This window comes from Neomonachus schauinslandi, chromosome 4 (genome assembly GCF_002201575.2).
Source record: "Neomonachus schauinslandi chromosome 4, ASM220157v2, whole genome shotgun sequence".
NCBI classification, from domain to species: domain Eukaryota; kingdom Metazoa; phylum Chordata; class Mammalia; order Carnivora; family Phocidae; genus Neomonachus; species Neomonachus schauinslandi.
The window spans coordinates 179200732-179215262 of record NC_058406.1 but is presented as its reverse complement, the minus strand read 5'-3'; positions in this window follow the sequence as shown (position 1 = coordinate 179215262).

Sequence of the window (14531 nt, the reverse complement as noted above, 5' to 3'; positions counted from 1 at the left end):
CCCTGTGTGTGCACACACAGACAGGCCCTTACCTCATAGCTAATATCTATGGGTGTTCGTTATATATGAAGAACTTTTAAAAAAATTGTTTATTTTTGAGAGAGAGCGAGCAAGTGGGGGGAGGGGCAGAGGGAGAGAGAGAAAGAATCTCAAGCAGGCTCCATGCTAAGCACAGAGCCCGATCTCATGACGCTGAGGTCATGACCTGGGCCGAAATCAAGAATCGGACACTTGGAGCGCCTGGGAGGCTCAGTCGGTTAAGCGTCTGCCTTCGGCTCAGGTCATGGTCCCAGGGTCCCGGGATCGAGCCCTGCGTCGGGCTCCCTGCTTGGGGAACCTGCTTCTCCCTCTCCCTCTGCAGCTCTCCCTGCTTGTGCTTGCTCTCTGTCTCTCTCTCTCTGTCAAATAAATAAATAAAATCTTAAAAAGAAAAAGAGTCGGACGCTTAAGCAACTGTATAGGGAGAGCTTTTGATGCCCTGTCTCCTACAGTTTCCCCAACAAATCACAAGGCAGGCCTACTAATTTTCCCGGAGCAGAGGCAGCAGGCTCAGAGAGGTTGAGTGACGGCACGAGGCCACACAGCTAGTCACGGTTGGGGGGCGGGCAGCTGGGATGGAACAAAGGCTGCCTTGCCCGAAGATCTTGAGCCCCTAACTCTTCTGCCATCTGTGGTCACCCTCCCAGAAGAGACTGCACTCCTGTGGTCGTTGGGAACACGCTCCCCTCACAGCTGACCAAGGCAAGTATCCAGAGCCTGGGAGCTCCGGGAGAGGCTGTGGGGATCCTTGTGTGAAGTGTCTGTCCCCTCAGGATCGCATTTCCCGACAAGTGGAGACCTCAGGCGTTCATGTCACTGCCACAGCTGAGGCCAAGTGGCCCAGTGCCCTGTTTCAAAGTCCTGCTCCCTCCAGAAACCCCAGCCCGAGCTACGTCCTGGGGTTGAGCGGGCTGGGGAGGACCTGCTGCTGGGCGGGGAGTCGGGAGGGGCTTTCGGCCAGCCTTGTTCGGAAGGGTCCTTGAGTATTCCAGCTGGGAGGCATCTTAGAACTCCTCTCTGACCAACCTGCCTGTTGGAAGAAGAATGTGAAGCCCATGGTTTCCTCTCTGAGGAATATTTACTGAGCACCAGCAGCGGGGCAGGCCCTGTGCGGGATGGGGTTGGAGCAGCGGGCCCAGAAGATTCACTGTCCTCACAGAGCTCCCTCTCACTGTGCCCCCTTTCCAGGCTCCTAATTCCGAGAATTTAGATTTCCACGCCAGGAGCTCCTACAGCTGATACTGGCCCCGGGCAGGCGAATCTGGTAAGGAAAGCCACGAAATGTGCCAGATACAGTGCATTCAGTTAATGAATGCCCCTACCAACCCTTGGGGGAGTAACTACCCCACCCCCGCTTAACCAGTGGGGAAGCTGAGACTCAGGGAGTCTAGGCAGCTGCCCAGACGCCCAGGCAGCGACTGGCAGAAGGACTGAGCCTGCAGGGTCTGACTCCACGCTCTGCGCTCGAAGCCTCTGGTTTCCCTTTGAATCACCTGTCGCCCCCCTGCCCCACTCAAAGCCACCCCCCTGCGGTGCACGGTGCTGATGACAGCTTTTGCCGGGGCCCCTCCCCAGGCAGGGGACACTTGATGACATCAGCTTCTAGTAAGATGGCCTGTCTGTGAAACCCCAGGCAGCAGCTGAGGTGTGGGGGAGGGGATGGTGTCTTCCTAGGGGGCCCAGTTAGTCCTGGAGCCTCCAGTCCAGTGAGTCCCCTGCACCTGTGTCCATCCAAGTGCAACCTCCCGTGTCCCCAAGGGGCGGAGCCAGCTCACCCGTGGGTGTCTCCCTGAGGCTCCTCTCGGGAGCACTAGCTCCCTGAGATGCCAGACAAGGCTGTGTCCGTCCGTCTGTCTCACACGCATGTTTTCTCTTTCACACATACACACACAGGCTATCAGCCACTTTGAATGTCCGGATTAGCATGGCATGGCCACCTGCCCTTTGCCATGAGGCATGGACTGTTGTCATGAAGACATGGGCTCTCTTTTTCCATCCATAACATGAACGGGGGAAGTGCCTCAGCCGGAGAATGGAGGTAAGACGTTCCCCAGGGCTTCTCTTCACTGGCTTCCTTGGGAAGTCAGCCAAATCTCAGGGCATGGCCCCCTCGCCCTTCCCGTGACAGGGGACATGCCCTCTGCCCCGTAGCACCGTCCTTGCCGTGGGGGGCTCGGGATGCAGTGGTAGTGGAGACTTGTGCTGAGCTTGAACGGCTGGGCAGAGTGCCGGAACCAGCGAGCTTGGGCCGCTCCGCCATGTTGGGCCCTTGTCTGTATGGACAATGAGCATAGGACTTTTGGGATGCTGTTTTTAAAAGAACACCTTATTCTATTTTTCAGCCCATTCCAAGCAATAGGTCCTCGGGCAAAACCCACAGAGTACAGAGAACAGAGAGTAATTCGGGCAACTGGCCCAAGAGGAAGGTTTGGAGGAAGTTCTGTGTAGCCCAGAGCAATAGACTAGGAGGCCATTGTGTCTGCCCAGGATCTCCAGAATGGGACTTTCCTTCTGGGGCCGAAGCTCTTCCTGGAACCCCAGGATACTTGCTTGGCTGGGCCCTTGGGACACCCTGGGGCTCTTACCAGGTTCCCACTCTTTTTTTTTTTTTTTTTTGGTTTTGGAGCCTCTCCCTGCATTCCCCAGCACAGACAGGAGCCGGTCCCATGCCCTGCCTCCTTCCCCAGACAGCTCAGCTGCTGTCCTTTTACCCACGCTGAGCTATCCGAGCCAGGGTGGCTGTGCCCATTCTGCAGATGGGGAAACTGATCTTTGCAAACTCACTACCATATGGGGCTTACATCAGGTTTTCTAACAGCAGAAGCCAAGAGGGGAAAAAAACCAATCTTTGCTTTGCTTCCCCAGGTGGGTGCCCAGTGCTCACTTGGTCACAGACTGTTTCTGGCCAGTTCCACCTGCTCAGCCTCACCAGGGGCGCCCCGACCCAGCCACCTCTCAGGACAACCAGGGTGGCCATTACAGGTAGAATTACTCCCCACCGTGGTTCCCAAACTTCGCTGCACGTCAGAACCACCTGGAGGCTTTAACAAACACTGATGTGTGGCCACTGTCCCCAGATATCCTGACTTAAATGCTTTGGGCAGGGGCGTGGGCACTGGGACGTTTCCAGGTGGTTCTGAGAGCAGTGGAGGTGGAGAACAGCTGTGGCCTACGGACCCTGTTAGAATACAGACTCCTGACCCCCACATGGAATATTCGGCTTTGGTTCCTCTAGGCCGGGCGGAGAATCTGTATTCTGGCCTGCACCTCTGGTGATTCTCATGGGAATGGGAACCCTGTCTTCAAGTGCACGGCAGGGGAGGGAAAGGTGTGGGGGCTCCAGGCTGCCTTCCTCTTTGTATGACCACTGTCTTCGTCGTGGAACACAGAACTTCTGTATGATCACACTTCCGTGCATTACGTGCAGACGCCCTACAAGTCATGAGGTGGAGCCTTGTGAGTGGGGTTATTACCCTTCTGAAGGAGACCCCAGAGAGACCCCTCGCCCCTTCCTCTGCGTGAGGACACAGTGACAAGACACCAGCTACGACCTCATCAGAACATGACCACGTGGGCTCCTTGATCTCGGTCTTCCAGCTTCCGGAACTGTGAGAAATACATCTCTGTTGTTCATAAGCCCCCCGGTCTGTGGTGTTTTGTCACAGCTGCTTGGATGGATTAAGACAGCGTCAGACACTCGCCCCTCTGGACAAGGAGGGCGATCGTGAGAAGGGTAAAAGAAATGAGTTGATCCCTGCAATGGAACTTCCTGGAAAAACGGAAGCAAATGAAAATTGGGGGAAAAAAATTAAAGCCCCTGTAGGAAATGCTGCAGATGTAGTTTGGAGATGCTGTTTAACGATGAGCAGTAACTATGGATTTTATGGTGTTTTCCAGCCTCTGAAGATGGACCCGGGGATGAGTGAATCTACAGTTTGACTTGCATTATCAGTTTCCCAAGAACGCATGGCAGCAGGCAAGGAAGCGGAGAGTCGGAGAGTCGGAAGCCGGCCGGGGCGGGTGGGGCACCCAGGGGACTGGAATGTTCTGCTTGATGACAGAGATGGACCCCACCCTCTTCTGAGTGTTTGCGTGGTTCATCGGGGACAGGTGCCCTTGCGGGAGAGGAAAGGGCACAGCATCAAGACTACCCCACGGTGTGGTGAGGATTGTGATGGGGCTGAGCCCAAGCTGCCAAGGACCCCAGGAGAGGAGATGGGAACCTCCCATGGGGGGTTATCGGGGAAGGGCTGTCTTTCTTGCCTCCTCAGTGCCCAGCACCGTGCTTGGCTCTCCAGGGGCAGGTGCTCAGTGACTGGAGGGGATGGTCCTGGAGCCTGGCTTGCTTGCATTTGGGAGGCAGCACCTTGACACTCCACAAGGGGGCAGCCTCGAGACAGAAATGGTCTGAGCAGACCCTCAACTGTGTTCTGGGGGCTTCAGGAAAGGGCTGCCCTGCCTGGAAGCAGTTTCTGTTCACCCCTTAACTGAAAAGAAGGCCCTGGGGGCAGTGGAAGAATGTGACCCCCTCTGGCCTGGGCCCAGAGCTGTGGGACCCCCACAGCCCACCTGCCTTCTCTACCACTTTGTTCTCACATCTGATACAAGGGACAGGGTAGTCACAGTATAAGTGGGTGGACCCCTATTTCCTGAGCTTTCGTAGGAGAACAGCCCTAGGGATCTGTACCCCTGTTCCTGGTGGGGGCTGGCTTCAGGTGGGCCTTGTCGCCGAAGGGTCTTAGCTCTCCGCCCCTAAAGTCACCAGATACTTCCATGCCTAGCCCTGGCTCCCAGGGCAGGAACTGAAGGCCCCGCAGCTGACTCAGTATGGGCCAGGCTGCAGGTCACAGGGTATGGAAGAGTTTTGGGGATTTTTCTGCTAATTGGTTTTATAAACATGCAGTCTTGTGAGCTTCTGGCTGGGATGGGGGACTCGACTTTATAGGACAGGGCTGAAGGCTCAGGAGCCAGACTTCTTTCCAAATAACGAGCCCTTGTGTGACCGTTCGTTCGTTCGTTCGTTCGTTCGTTCATTCATTCATTCGTCAAGCATATGAAGCATCTCCTAAGTTCCCAGTACAAAGCCTCAGGGAGCACTCCGCCTTCTTAGGAGACAGGACTATAACAGGAGTAACTGCATCTAGAACAAGGATTGGAAATTGCAGCCCATCAGCCACATCTGGCCCATTGCATTTTGTAAGGGGGAAGAAGGGATTTCCCATTTTCAAAAAGTTGTGAGAAACAACAACAAAAACAAAGAAGAATGTTCCACGGAGACCTTCTAGCCCACAAAGCCTAGAGTATTTACCATTCGACCTTTTATAGGCAGGGTTTGCTGTTCATTCTTTGTTAGAGACAGGCGTGAATACTCACCAAAAATCAGGAGGGTAATACAACCTCTCGTACCTTTCACCAACTTTAGCTATTATCAATGCTGTGTTGATTTTGCTTCAGCTATTACCCGCCTACTCACATACATTCCTTCCCTGAGGATTTCAAAGCAAATTCCAGACACTGCGTGATTTTACCTGAGATTCTTGAGTGTGCTCGAAAGTATGAGAAATTTTTTAAAAATGTAACCCCCATACAATGATCACACCAATAAAATCAGTTACAATGTTGTGATTTTCTCTAGTTAATAACCAGTCCTTAGTCCTTACTCAAATTTCACGGATTGTCTCCAAGACTTTTTTTTTTTTTAATTGGACGTTTTCTCTAAATCAAGATCAACGCAAGGTCTACATGGGGTTCTGCATTTTGCCTTTTATGCCTCCTTTATTCGTTTTCATTCTACACAAATCATATAATCCTTGTGACAACCCTAAGAGGCATGTGGCTTTTGTAATCATCTTCCCCAATGTACAGATGGGTAAACTGAGCCCTAGAAAGGTCAGATAATTTGCCCCAGGCCACTCACAAATGGCAGAGGTAGGATTTGAACCCAATGGCCACACCACACAGCATCTCAGCAGAGTCTAAATAAGGGATTTGAGAGCAAGATAAGAAGGCAAGGAGCAGGGGTATAGGAGCAGGGAGTGCTTCTCGGAGGAGGCGTCATGTGCACTGTGTCCTGAAGGGTGATTGAGGATTGACCAGAAGGGCAGAGAGAGCATCGAAGCTGAGGACCAACAGGAACAAGGGCATGCAGTTAGCAGCAGCAACATGGTACAGGAAGGACCAGTGGTCAAGGTTAGGGCTTAGGGTTCTGGGACATGGAGATGGTAGGCTGGGGCCATGGCAGAGGACCATAAGGGCCACGCCTGGAATGTGTGTATCCCCTGGGGGAGATAGGGGTCTTTCCTGACTCAGCCAACACAGTGTGCCAGGGGATGATCAAAACAACCCTGTGAAGTCAGCCCTCATGGTCTCAATTTGACAGATGGGGAAACTGAGGCCCACAGAATTTAACAGACACAGCAAGAAAATTACGCACTCTGCTCTTCTGACTCTGGATCTCATACTCCTCCAGTGACCTCTAAGGGGCCCTTCTCTTGCCTAATTTCCAGTTCGTGCAATTCACCAAAAGAAACTAGGAGCCTTCCATGTCCCAGGCCTGGAAGTGGCAGTGGCCATGGGGTGACCAGGGACAGGGCCAGCCCTGGAACAATAGCCAAGATAGACAAGGGTGGAAAAAACTGCCATCCGTTGAGGTTAGGCCTGTTCTTCATACAGGGGAGGAGGGAGCAGCTTCCTGATAGAGCCAGGAGAGCTATTTTCAGCATCTAGGCCCATACCTGGAGGTGGGAGGCCCTGGGCTCCAGCCCCCAGGCTGAGACTTGTGGCCTTGGACCAGCCACTTGCAACCCCACAGGGCAGGCTGGGATGAGGCAATCCTCTGGCACCTTCTAGCACTCTTGGCTGGCTGAACTGGGCCTCTGATAAAGGTAGTTCCTCCCTCCAGCATCCGGAGCCTGACCTCAGCTCCCTTGCCCCCATCCCGGATAGGGTCCGACTCAGGCCGGGAGGACAGACATGGGCAAGGAGCTGGCACACAGGGACACCCCTGGGAGCAGGTCCTGCCAGCCCTGCCTGGGGGACGAGGTGGTGATTTTGAAGCTCCATTGGCCTGGGGGATCAGAGTAAAACTCTGCCTCAGTTTCCTCCTCTGTGGGTGGGGGTGATAACAGTTCCTGCCCCGCAGAGCTCTCCTGTGGACTAAGTGAAGTATGTGTGGCCCCAGCTCACAGTGAGGGTCCAACGGGGGCTGGTGCTTGCGGCTGTCGGACAGAAGTTTGCCTGGATCAGGACGCGGCTCCTTGGAGTATGGGGCCTGGAGCTGCTGTTAAAGAAGTCAGCTGGTGTGTGTGCGTGTGTGCGTGAGTGTGTCTGTGTGTGCGTGCACACTCGTGTATGCCTGTGTCTCTGTGTGTGTACGTGTGTGTGTGCACGCCTCTCTGTGTGTGTACGTCTGTGCATGCACACTCGTGATGGTTGTGTCTCTCTGTGTGTGTGCGTGCACACTCGTGTGTGCGTGTGCCTGTGTGTGTGCATGTGTGTACATGTGTGCATGCACACTCGTGTATGCTTGTGTCTCTGTGTGTATGTGTGCGTTGCATGTGAGTGTGTCTCTGTGTGTGCACACTCCTGTATGCCTGTGTATGTGTGTGTGTCTGTGTGTGTGCATGTGTGTGTACAGTGTGCCTGTACACTCGTGTGTGCGTGTGCCTGTGTGCATGTGTGTGTACATGTGTGCGTGTACACTCGTGTATGCTCATGTCTCTGTGTGTGTATGTGTGCATTTCATGTGAGTGTGTCTCTGTGTGTGCACACTCGTGTATGCCTGTGTGTGTGTGTCTGTGTGCGTGTGCGTGTGTGTGTGTCTGTGTGTGCATGTGTGTGTACAGTGTGCCTGTACACTCGTGTGTGCGTGTGCCTGTGTGTGCATGTGTGTGTACATGTACACTCGTGTATGCTTGTGTCTCTGTGTGTATGTGTCCATTGCATGTGAGTGTGTCTCTGTGTGTGCACACTAGTGTATGCCTGTGTATGTGTGTTTGTGTGTGTGTGTGTGTGTGTGCACGCACATGGAGGAGGCAGGCTTAAAGAGTAGCAGCAACAAGGACAGATGGGCGGCCATAACCCCCGATCCGTGCGGCCCCCCGCCCGCCAGGTCTGCTGTTCCAGAACTCTCAACAGGGCCTTGAAGACAACCCCCGCTAATGCCAGAGCACCTTGATATCCACGCCCCCGGTTGCTGCTCCCCAACCTCCTCCTCCACGTGTGCTCAGCACCTAGCCTGCCTTCTCTCACCAGGTTATGGGGGCTCTGTGAGCCGGGCTTTTAAAGTCCATTTTCCAGATGAAAGGCTGAGGCCCCGCCGGGAAGGGGCAGACCTGGCTCTCGCTCTGGGCTGTGTGCTGCTGCCTGCCCTCACCCAGCACGCCCCCCCGGCACAGGCTAACCCCGGGGTTCTTGTCTGCATTTCAGCTGGAGAAGCCGGGGCTCAGAGACTAAAGCAGAGCCTGACTAGGACCGCACCTTCGAACTCCTGGTTCTGGGCTCAGCAAGTCAGTTCATAGGTTCCTGCTCATCGTTCAGCCCTCTTGGCAATCAGGCCCAGGCCTTGTCAGATTCCCTGGCCCCTTCCCCAGCACAAAGCCTCTACTAAAAAGGCCAGTGTCGTGCCTTCCTCCCTGTTCCCTCTATACCCATCCTGCCCAGCCTTTCTGGTTTTGTTCATTCATTCATTCATTCATTCAACCAACCAACAAGTAAGCGTTGGGCACCTATAATGTGCATCCACAGTGACATCTACCGGAAAGTGTCAGGTCCAGAAGGGGAAAAGCATGAGCAAGGCCGGGGGTAGGGCACAGCATGTGCCAAGGCCAGGGGGTGTGTACTTGCGGGAGGTAGGAGTTTGAAGGAGGGTGGCTCATGCATGGGGCAAGGCAGCAGAGAGCTCCTGCAAAGTGACATGTTCCCTTCTACCTAGGCAAGAACAAGGACTCATGGGTGCCCACTGGCTGCTCCCCCTGGGTGGAAGCCAAGGGAAACTTCCTGGAGGGTAGCAGTCCCAACAACATCATCAACAGCGAAGAGGGAGGAAGACATTTCAAACGGAAGGAACAGCAGGGGCCTATGCACAGGAGAGAGGACACTTGAGTATTTAGGACAATGGCCCTTGAAATAGGGAAGAAGGTGAACGAAGGCAATCCCAAAGGATGAGGGGGGAAGACAGGCTTGGCCAGACTCAGAGTGGGGAGTATGGGGGTACTCAGGGCGTACCCAACTGCTCGAGGCTCTGTGTTCGACCCAGCTTGTCCTCTGGCACAGTGACATCCAGGAGTAGATCTCTGTGTCACCGGGCACTAAGACTCAAAAAGGTTAAGTGAGGTGCTCAAGATGCTCCCCTTTCTAAATTCAAACTCCATGGTTTACTCCTGATCATCCTGTTTGCAGAGTTCACTCTCTTCCCTCCAAGCTCTGTGCGTGGATTTGAGCCTCTAGGTTGGAGGAAACCCAGGGAGGGGCCGGAAGTAGGACCCAGCTGAAGGTCATGGTACTCTCACTGGCAGCTGGGAGGAGTAGGGAGCTGGAGACAAGAGTGGATGATGGCCCCAGGGGTAGATGGAGCCATCCTCCCTGAGATGGGGAGGCTGTTGGGGACTGTAGTCCTCCAAGGGCCCTGTTACCCACTGGGATGCTTCCCGAACTTGCAAGGCCTCAAGGTTCATCTGTGGTGGGAAGTGTTAAAACTCTGGAGTCCTGAACCGCTACCCAGCCTGACTCAGTAGGCCTGGGGGAGCCTGGGCTTGCTCTTTGTAGGTAGAACTTGAGGATCCTCAGGACCAGGCCTGACTGGGGAACCCCTGAGATGGTGAGACCCCTTGGAGATTAAGCTGGGGGTGTGCTTTCCAGCTTTATGAGACCAGCGATATACTCTGAGGGTTGAAAGACGAGACGTAGGCAAAGAGGAAATCATCTTTGGACACCTTAAGGGGAGGACGCATGTTTGGAGGGTCATCCCAGAGCACTGGACACCCCTTTTGGTGCCAAGGTCAGCGATGCACGTCCTAGAGCAATAGCATGAGAATCACAGCCCATGAGCCCTGCTGCTGGTGAGATAGTGGGCTGCCCAGGGAATGAGTGAATGGACCCTAGGACTCTGGTGGCTCCAGCTGGAAGCAAGCTTAGGGGTCTAGTCCAACCTCCTTATTTTTAAAACCAGATATCAAACACTGAGAAGGTAAGCATCCAGGCCAGTCCACCATCTGCCCCAAGGACAGGGTGACATGTCCTTGCTCTCTCAGAATATTCCTCCAAACTTCACCCCCTGACCCATCCTGCCCTGGGCAGGCTCATAGCACATGCCCCTTCTCTCACCTCCAAGACTCAATGCAGGCTTTCTGGAAGGGCAAGACTGGACCCCTCCCTTCCTCTTCTTTGAGCCCTGGACTCTCATTTCCTTTCACTCCTCCCACCCACCCCTAGCAGGGCTTAGCAGATCCACAGTTGATGTCCCAAGCCTGGACTTGCCTCCAGACTGAGGGCCTTGGGGTGGGTGAGCACAGAGGATATCACATCCCCTGGAATGTCCATTATTCTTGTTTTGAGAGGCACAGTTCCTTCTCCTCTGATTCTGTCCCCCTTCCCCCCCCCCCCCCCCCCCCCCCCCCAGAAGAGCAGGGGGACCGGGGGGGGGGGGGGGAAAGTCAAGGCTAGAGGACAGACAGGAGTGATTTCTAAATTCAAGTGTGTGTGAAGAATCACCAGGGGAGCACTGGGTGTTATACGAAAACAATGAAGTGTGGATCACCACATCAAAAAGTAATGATGTATGGTGACTAACATAACATAATAAAATAAAATTTAAAAAAAATCACCAAGGTGCCAGTTAATGTGGACTTACCTGGGGGCTGTCCCCAGGAATTCAGGCTCAGAGCCCCGGAATTGGTATTTTTCTCCTGAAGTCCTCTGAGCTTCCTTTTGGATTCCTTAACATGCTCCTCTCTGCTAGTGTAAAAAATCTATCTCCAACACATGAGCCATTCTTGACAGCGGGACAGAGATGACCATTTATCACCATGTCTCTAGAAACAGGAAGGGGCTGGGTGCACAGCAAGGCTGTCAGCGTCCATGGAATGAGTAAGTGGATGGGCTATGAAACCATGGACAACATCAAGGGACTCAGGCTTGTAAGACACAAGTCTCAACTACAAGCACCATCATCATCACCACTGTTGTCTTTACCACCTTCACCCCACCACAACCATCACCATCATCTCCATCTTCCTCACCATTGCCACCATCACCATCTTCATCATCATCACCACCACCATCATCATCACCATCATCACCATCATCATCATCATCATCACCATCATCACCATCATCACCATCATCATCACCATCATCACCATCTCTACATCATCATCATCATCAACATCATCACCACCATCACCATCTCTACCACCATCACCATCTCTACCACCATCATCATCATCACCATCATCACCATCATCACCACCATCACCATCTCTACAGCATCATCATCATCAACATCATCACCATCATCACCATCACCACAATCATCACCACCATCATCATCATCACCTTCATCACCACCACCATCAACCAGCACCATCATCTTCATCACAGCCACCATTAGTATTTCTCTCTCCTACGTGATAATCCAAACATGTTCCTCGACTCCCTCAAAATGTGCTGGGAAGCTGGCCAGGATGTGGAAAGCTTGGCTGCTTCAGGAGACCAACTCAGCCCTGAGCCCAGCACAGCCCACAGGTAAATCTGCCCCTCCTCTGGCCCACCTGGTGCTGAGTCTGGGGTCTTTATGAAGCCCTGCTCACTTGTTCAGACCCGGCACTTGTCTGCAGCCAGTGCTTCCAGTCAAGCTGGGATGCTCCCATCGTTGCTATTAGAGCAAAGTGAATCATGTCCCACCTCCCCTTGGGTGTGCTGGGGATTCATGTGCGTTATCTCTGTTTCATTCCTTAATCTTCTCAATAACCCAAGGAAGCAAGTACTGATACTACGTCTTCTCACAGATGAAGAAACTGGCTCAGTCGAGGAGCTGGGATTAGAACCCTCAATATCTTTCCCTCCCCACCTACTAAAATCCACCTACATACACTTGCGTTTTCCCAGGCCAACACTGTCTAGTAAAACACAATGTGAACCATCTATGGAATTTTATATTTTCTAGCAGCCACACTGAAAACCAATAAGAACCAATAAGAAACCAGGGAAAATATTCTATTTGTTAAACCCAATATATTAGAAATATTCTTGTTTCAACATGGAGTCAATAGAAAAATTACAGTGAGCCTGTGATGTTCTTGTACTCATACTGAATCTTTGAAATATGGTGTGTGTTCTACATCTCAGATGGGATGAGCTACATTTCCGGCACTTGGCGGCCTCATGTGGTGAGCGGCCACGTTGGACTGTGCTGGGATAAGGATGTTGCTGTCTGCTTCATAGGTGTGGTTTTCAATTGAGCTGATACACATAGAGAGCACTTAAGCAGTGTTTTCCTTCATTATCATCAGTGTTACTGAGGCCTGGGGAGCTCCAGAGGTATTGAATGAATGTATGATATTCCGAAACCTCACTCTTAGACATTCGCAGCATTCTATAGTTCTTGCTCAAAACTTCCTTCCTTGCTTTGTTTCCCCGGCTGTGGCTGGCAAGCCTCCCAGCCCCTCCCGGGGGCCCAGTGTGGACCATTGCTGTCTTACTTTCCTTGCTCCCATATGGAACCCACAGTGTGTGTAGCGGCCCGTCCCTGCTGCCCAGAGAGATCGCCAAGGTTCCTGGGAGGAATCCCAGGCACAAATCCTTGTACACAGCCAAAGGCAGCCTCCTGGCGTTTGGCTGCTTTGTTGGCATGGGGCAGGGGCCTTTTCTAAACGTTGGGGGAGGTGAGTCCACTGACGGGCCAGAGGTACTGCCCCGCCCATGGTCAGGGTCTGGTTCTCCCAGGAGCACTGCTCCCATGCCCATTCCAGAGGGTGAGGCTTTGCCAAGCGCCGTGCCAGGTGGAAAATGCCTGTCCGTGCCGCACTCCCGCCAGCATCCTGGACAAGCGGCGAGTGGGAGGGGCCGCGGCTGTGAACAGAGCCTCTAAGTTGCAGGAAGAGGCTCCGAGCAGGGGCCTGGGGTGGGGTTTGAAATGCTGGCTCGGGTCCAAAGCTATGGACAGGACATGTAAAGAAGGCGTATCATCTGTTCTCACATTTTTAAAAGGGATATGCTGCGTCCTGCGCCACACTGCTCTGCGGTCGGTCCTAGGAGCAGAGAATGAGCTTGCATTCCATACCCTCCACGCGCATCCCTGTGCATTCACACACACCATGGCGACTTGCACACTCAGACGAGCCGCGATGTCAGATACCCGTGCGTGCACACACCTGTGCCCATCCCCACGTACATTTGCACGGGAGGAGGGGCGGGGGTCTCCCCTGCACACTGACTACCACGGACCTAATGTGTGTCCAGGAATTAATTTCCTGGCACATAATTTGTTTACCCAGTCACGGGCTTCTGAGAGGCTTCCCTGACGCAGCCCTGTGGTCACTCCCCAGCAGCGGCAGGGAGCTGCGTAGGGCCGAGGTCCTGAGCCCCGATGAACAAGAGAAGACGGGGAGGCCCCCAGTAGTCAAGGGTCCTGCTGCCACAGGCAGAGCCAGGGGCAGAGCTTATACCCAACCTCTCTCTCCTGGATGACTCCACCCCTGCCGCTTCGCTTCCCCACGCGTGGGTGGCTGTCCTCCGTCTCTAGCCCGTACACTTTATAGGGGCAGAAACTGTGTTTCTGGGCAGAAACCTCTCATTTCTCGGCAAGTACCTGCACCAGGGAGCCAGCAGGCGGTATGGCAAAGCACAGGACCAAGGTTCAAAATCAACCCTACTCATTACCAGCTGTGTGGCCTTGGGCGAATTACTGAACCTCTCAGACCTTCAGTTTCGGCACCTACAAAGAGGGCTCGTCACATCTGCTTCAGGGTATTGCTATGATGATTTCAGGAAGTGTTCAATAAATGCTAGTGAATGTCTGTTGCATGATCTGAGGAAGGTCTTATCGGCATACATATAGAGCACTTGGCACGGGACGTGATAACACCCACTAAATGCAGCCCCTTTCTCGTGACGCAGGGTGGATACTCTCCAGTAGAAGGAAGAAAAGAACAAAGAGATGGAAAAACCAGTCGTATCTGTAGTCACCTTTATCATAGTTCACGTTCCCAAGTCGACTTGGCTGAATTTCTGAGCTCACTGCCCTGTCCTCCTCAATTTCTCTCTTCCCGGTTGGCATCTTGCTCCTTCAATTACAGAACTTTGAGATAATTTTTTACTATCCAATAGGGCAAGTCTTCCCTCAGAACGCTACTTCTTCAAAGTTTTTTCTTGGCAATTCTCACAACCTTTTCTTCCATATGAACATCTATAATCATTTTTCCAGTAAAATCCCACTGGGCGCCTGAGGGAACTTGCATTCCTATTATATATTAGTGAGCAAAGGACGGCCATGT